We start from the raw sequence: 6,765 nt of genomic DNA on the forward strand, positions 1-6,765 counted from the left end.
TCTCTTTTGTCACAGATTTAGAAATCAAAGTGACCTCTCAGATCATCTAATCCATTGGTGTCAAATGAAAATGGAAGCAGATCCTTTCAGCCACATATTGACTCAGAGCCACAAATTAACATCAATGTTGTAGTGTATTTTTATTTATTTTATTAAATATTTTCCAATTATATTTTAATCTAGTTCTGGCCTCACTCTGGAGTTTTGGACTTTAAGTATGACACCTCTGATCTAGTCCAACTTCCTCATGTCACAGTAGAGGAAACTGAGGTGCAAAGAGATGAAGTGACTTCTCAAGGTCACATTGCTTCTACCAACCAATGGTTCAGGCTGTTTGGTGTTCAAAACCCTTCGTAACCTAGCCACCACCATCTTTCCAGTCTTCTTACATCTTGAACTCCACTACGTACTCTTCAATCGAGGGACACTGACCTCCAGGCTTTACAAACAAAGTATTCCATCTCTAGGCATTTTCCCCGTCTGTCCCACATGCCTGGAATGTCCTTTGTCATCTCTACCTCTTGGTTTCCCTGACTTCCTTCAAGTCCCAGCTAAAATTCTACCTTCTACAAAAAGCCTTTCCCAAACCCTCTTAATTCTTGTACCTTCCATTCATTAATTATTTCCTGTTTATTCTGATGATAGATTGCCTGTATGTACTTGTTCGCTTGTCTTGGTCTCCTACTGCCTCAAACTCTCTCATCCATCTCTCATCCATTCTCCACGAAGCTGCCAAAGTGATATGACTAAAATACTTCCTTACTCCCTTAGTCAAGAAGTTCCTTTGGCTCCTTATTACCTCTAGAATCAAATACAACCTCTTCTAATCAGCATTTTCTATGCTTTCGATCCTAACTTTAACTGACCATTCCATCTTTCATATACATTACTTCCTGCCTTGCATTCTTCAATTCAAGAAGCATTTATTAAGTACCTACTATGTGTCAGGCACTGTGCTAAACACTGGGGTTCAAAGAGAGGCAAAAGATAGCCCCTGCCCTCAAGGAGTTTACAGTCTAATGGGGGAGACACATGCAAATAAATATTTACAAAGCAAGCTATATACAGGATAAATAGGAGATAATCAACACAAGGAAGGCCCTGGAATTAACAAGGTTTGGGGAAGGCTTCCTGTAGAAGGTACAATTTTGATTGGGAATTGAAGGAAGCCAGGAATCTCCAATCCAGTCAGACTAGCCTTCTTCTTGTTCCTCCCACATGATACTTCATCTCCTTTCTCCCTAGGTTGTATTTGGAATGCATTCTCTCCTTACCTCCATATCTTAGAATCTGTGGTTTTTTTCAAAGCTCAGTTCAAATGCTACCTCCTATATGAGGCTTTCCCTGATTTCCCAGCTCTTAGCACCTCTCCCCTCAAAATGACCTTGTACACATTATATGTTTCATACACACACACACACACACACACACACACACACACACACACACAGAGACATGTTGTCTCCCTCTGTAGACTCTGTGGACTTTTATTTCAGTTTTATCTTTATATTTTCAGAACCTAGCAAAGCATCTAATAGACGATGGGGAGGAGCTTAATAAATACTTGCTGGCTAGTTAATATAGTTTCATTTTTCTCATCTTGCTTGGCATACAGTTAAAATATTAAATAAAACTCCTGATCAGTCCCAAGACCCATCCTCTAATTCCTGATACTTTAGGCACCATTCTTGCTAGCTCCCCCTTTCCACCCCTTTGCCTAACACCAAAATGTCTTTTAGCTGTCTTTTATGTTTCTTTGGGTACCCTCCAGTGCTTAACAATACTTGGTAATACTTGATGCTCATACAGTGCTTTAAGGTTTGTGAATTGCTTTTGCATGAGTTATCATTTGAGCCTTTAAGGTTGGCATAATTATCCCCATTTCACAGTTGAGGAAATTTAGGCTCAGAGGCATTTGTGACTTCTTCCATGGTTATATAACTTAGGAATATCAGGGAGATTTGAACCCCTGATCTTCCTGTCTCAAAGTCCAGCACTGTGTTCTCTATATTTCTTTGCCTAGTTCAGTAGTGTTCACTAGGTAGGTGCACACATAAATATCTTTTGATTGATGTAGGTCTCGCTGCTTGGCATGGGAAGGTGTGGAAAGATGTAAGAGAGAGAATACCCACACTGATGAGATTGCAGATCTAAGTAGCTAAATTGGCCTCTAGTGGGGTAATGGAAAAAGCTCCGAACTGGGTTTTATCCTTGCCAACCAGGTCCAAAAATGTGTATCTCATTCAACACACTGAGTCTATCACTTATCTGGCAGTAGGTGGATGTGTGTAGTTGGGTAGCATTAGGGCATTTCTTATTTAGTTCTCTGGATTCATGCAATCCTTTATATTTTCTAAAATGATTAAACTGCTCATTGAATGGACCTTTTGTGGAGTATATATGGCAGGTGTGTGTGTGTGTGTGTGTGTGTGTGTGTGTGTGTGTGTGTGATTAATCATTACTGAAAGCATGGATCCCTTGAAGTCATGTACTGGACCATGATTAAAGTCCTTATCTGTAGCTTCAGAAAAGTTCTGCTAACTCTAGTAGTTCCTACCAAGTTGGAAAGACTTCAAACACAGACTTTATGTCTGTCCTTCCAGGAGCAGCCTACCAGAGAGAGAGAGAGAGAGAGAGAGAGAGAGACAGCTTCCATTATACAGTACTTCATGGCATCCAAAGGACTTTGCTCACAGTAATCCTAGGAGTTGCTAATGCAAGTATAATTATCCCCTTTTACAAGTAAGCAACTGAGATTCAGAAAAATTAAAGATTTGCCCATCATCATGCAATTAAGTGACAGGGCAGGAAGGATTCAAGCTCAAGTCATCCGGACTCCTAAGTTCCTTCTTTGAAACCATAGAATTCCAGAGTTGGAAGAGACCCCCTGGCCATTTGTTTAATTCAACACGTAACTGAAAAAGAAACCCTTCCATTTCATACTTGAAGACCTCTAGTCCAAGGGCTCCCACCCACCACATCTCAATGCAGCTTTTGGATGATTCCAACTGTGTCTACTTTTTCCTTACATTGAGCTTGAATTTACATCTTTATAAGTAGGATCCACTTACTTTATTTCCCATGTGATATTTTTTTGCCACAGTGATTCATGAAATGGTCAACTAAAAACAGTAGAAGTAAAGGAGTAACAATCTTAAATTCATGGCTTGGAAGTATAGAATTATAACTAGAAGTTACTTCCGAGGTCATCTTGTCTAACCCCTTCATTTCCCTTTCTTGGTCTGAGAAGTATCCGCAATGATACAATTATAGATCTTTTGAAATATTGAATTATTGAGTTGGAATATTGAAATATTCTGCAGATCAAACTTGAACCTAACAGATATTTCTTTTGGCTATTTTCCCTGAACTGAACTCCAGTCTTTTGGAATCTATTTTAAAAATTATATTCTTTAGTAATTATGTAATCACATGTAACCAATTCTTCTGATTACATAGCTTGTGATTTTTCCCAGTCCTTTCATTCTACTCCTTTAGGCTACCCTTTTTGGCGTTTGAGGGTGGTATTTTCTAGCTCATTTGCATTTTGTCCCAAACATGCACAGGGGAAATAAAAGGAACTGAGATCCATTATAGCTAGTTTGGCACAGCTTGGGAATGAGATTTGAGGATTTTCCATATCTTTCAATCAACTGTGCTTGCATCAAAAAATATCTTTCATCTGGGTACTTCTACTCTAGTGACTGAGAGAATCCCACAACAGAAGTCAGGTAGTTCCTGATCTTGAGGTGATCATAAGGAAGTTAATGAAGGTGCTGTAGGAACCTTTGTCCCTTATCCCGGCCTTCAGTCAGGAAATAAATCCAGTTGGGCACGTGCTGACTTATGCTTGCTACCTATTTGGTAATTACCTAAACTACTTATAGACACTTCGTTTCTTTGAGCTTAATTTCCTCACCTGTCAAATCAGAGACTTGGACTAAAGTCCCTCACAGCACTAATTCTTACATTCCAGTGATAAGCCAAAAACCATACAGTCTGGGAAAAACCACACATACACATACAAACAAAAAACCCTCCCTGGATTCTAGGATGGCCACGGCAGCTGCTATTTTGCCGAGAGGATAGTGCCAGACTTTTCAAATCCATCTGAGCCAATACATGGGGAGCGTTGACAACAATAGTTTGTGAAACAGCTGCTACTCCCTACCCCCCCATATCCTGGAAGTATGTAACAGGCTTCACTCTCAAAATCATAACTGATGAGCACGGTAAAATTTGCAGTACACAACAAAAAAGATTTGGACAGTCCTTTATTCTAATAATTTCATTCTCGTCTGTTAATAATTATTATGGCATGTACGCTGAATTTTTAAGATCTTTTTTTTAAAAGTCATCCCCCCATTTGGAGTTAGCTGATAAACAAACTATATTTGCAGCCAAGACCTCTCTGCTGTGATTCCTGCATACCAGCAGTTCCACTTTACCAATGGATGGAGATCACCTGTGGTCCCTCTTTTTGTTCTTACTAACGCTTAAAATAGCAACTGACATCCCAACCCACCCCAGCTTCTGACCTATCCATTAGCATCTGCTCTAGTAGCAGGCTGGGGGTTAGTACTGCTGCTAGTTAGCTGCCTTTGCTATGAGTAGTACTGCCATGATGGTGGTCTACTCAAAGAGAAAGAACCCATAGAAACTTGAATTATTTATATGGCAACATATATGTTGGCTTATATTCTGCAAAAGCAAAAAAATAGAAAATTATATGCTATTCATGGAATACCTAAGGTGTCCCATCCCACTTCCTTTACCTCAGGTTCTATGTCCTATTGTGAGTCTGTATATTCCCAAAACTATGTGCCTCATTAGCCCCCACCAATGTATCTACTATTTATAGTCAAAAGAAACATTAAATCAAACCATATGCATTTATTGAGCTAGTTTCATAAGAAAAGTAGCAACTCAACATTTTTAACATAAACATGGGATACATTCTTCCACATGGTAAAAATTGACACACATAGAAAATGGAGAGACAGAAGGACACATGTAGGAAACCAGATATCCAGGGCCCCCACATGAAGGAACACAAGCAGAGAACACATGGGACCAGAACATACATCTGGAGAGACAACTCCTACAGAACCACTGATTTCTTCTGAGAATGTCATCATACTTCTGTTTCTGGGATTGCTCTCCAAAGAAAATGCTGTCTCTATCAGACACTGCTTCTGCTGGATGCATAGGCTCTGCCAAATATTATTCTGCTAGATGTACAGATTTTCACTCATCACTTCCAGGCATGACTTCACTGGGCATGTGGTTATAGACTTCTCTCTATTTCCAGCTTCTATCTTTAGCTAAGTCATTGGCTTTGGTGCTATCTCTTTCTCATGAAAAAAGCAGACTTTGCCATGCTCTTTTAGCTCAAAGTACTGAAGTCCATCAGAGTTCCCTGGGAGTTGAATGGGGTGGGGGACTTTCCCATTTTTTTTCCCCTGTTTAAAGAGTAATTTGTCTGTTCCTTTCCATGCTAAGGCAGCTAGTGGCACAGAAGATAGAGGGCTAGGCCTGGAGTCAGTTTGACTCTCCTTCCTGAGCTCAAATCTGACCTCTGACACTAGCTGCATGAACCTGTAAAAATCATTTAACCTCTCTTTGCCTCAGTTTCCTGATCTGTAAAATGGGTATAATAATAGCACCTACCTCACAGAGTTATTTTGAGGATCAAGTAAGACTATATTTGTAAAAGTGTTTAGCACAGTGCCTGACACATAGTAGGTACTTTATAAATAATTATTTCCATTCCCATTCCTTGGCTAGAAGGCCTTCAATCTCCAAAAGGAGGTCCTTTGCTCCAGGCACTAAGCATATTAGGTGGAACAGGTTCTCCAAAATAGCTTGCACCCCTAGGCCTAATTTTTACTTCCTTCAGTGAACTTTGATGTGCCTGTCAGAGGCCCTTTTTTGGGGGCTGGCATTCCACATTCCCTTACCATAGTTTTAACTGATGCTAACAGACTACACCTAGTCATCATACAAGTAGTGCTTTTTCATAACTGCAAAGGGCTCTGTATTTTGGGGTCCTAAAATTTCTTAATTCTAAAACCCTTTCTGCTCTCCTATCCATATGGAGGGTAGGAATGCGCAGAGACAAAGCCAAACCTATTCATATTTCTTCCTTTCACTTGTATATATAACCAACAAAACTGTTACAGGTTCTGTACCTTCCCTCCCAGTTGACTCTCTCTCCTACATTAACAATTTGGGAACTAGGCTGGTGTGGTATTATCTACCAACCTCCCTGCCCTTATGAATTGTGCCAATTAAAATAACAATGATGGAAAAGTCCAACTTTATGAACTGTTTCTGTAAGTTGAAACTTCAAACTTGTCTGGAATTTATGGAATTCAAAAGCTCTTTTCCAGTTCAGGTAATTTATTCTGAACCTTAAAACATGGGTTGTAGTTTCTGCCAATCTTTAAGCACACATGGGATGCCTCAGCTATTTGTCTTATAACAAGATGCATCTGAACTCGGTAACAGTAACAATGTGATTTTCTTGTATTCAAGGCTTTGAGTTATACTTCCCTTCAGTACAGGTTGCCTGTTTCTGAGATGAGCAAGAAAAGATTGTCTCCAGGACTGTTTTCGGCGTTGTGATTTAACAAAAGAGGTGAAATTATTTTTAGCAAACTTAAGGTTTTTTATTTCCTTAAATATAATAACCGAAGGACTAGGAAATCTGTTTTCAAGGTGGTTTGCCCTTTCGTGTTACTGTAATGATTCTCTCACGTCTTT

This window comes from Vombatus ursinus, unplaced genomic scaffold (genome assembly GCF_900497805.2).
Source record: "Vombatus ursinus unplaced genomic scaffold, bare-nosed wombat genome assembly UNPS02014781.1, whole genome shotgun sequence".
Lineage (NCBI taxonomy): Eukaryota > Metazoa > Chordata > Mammalia > Diprotodontia > Vombatidae > Vombatus > Vombatus ursinus.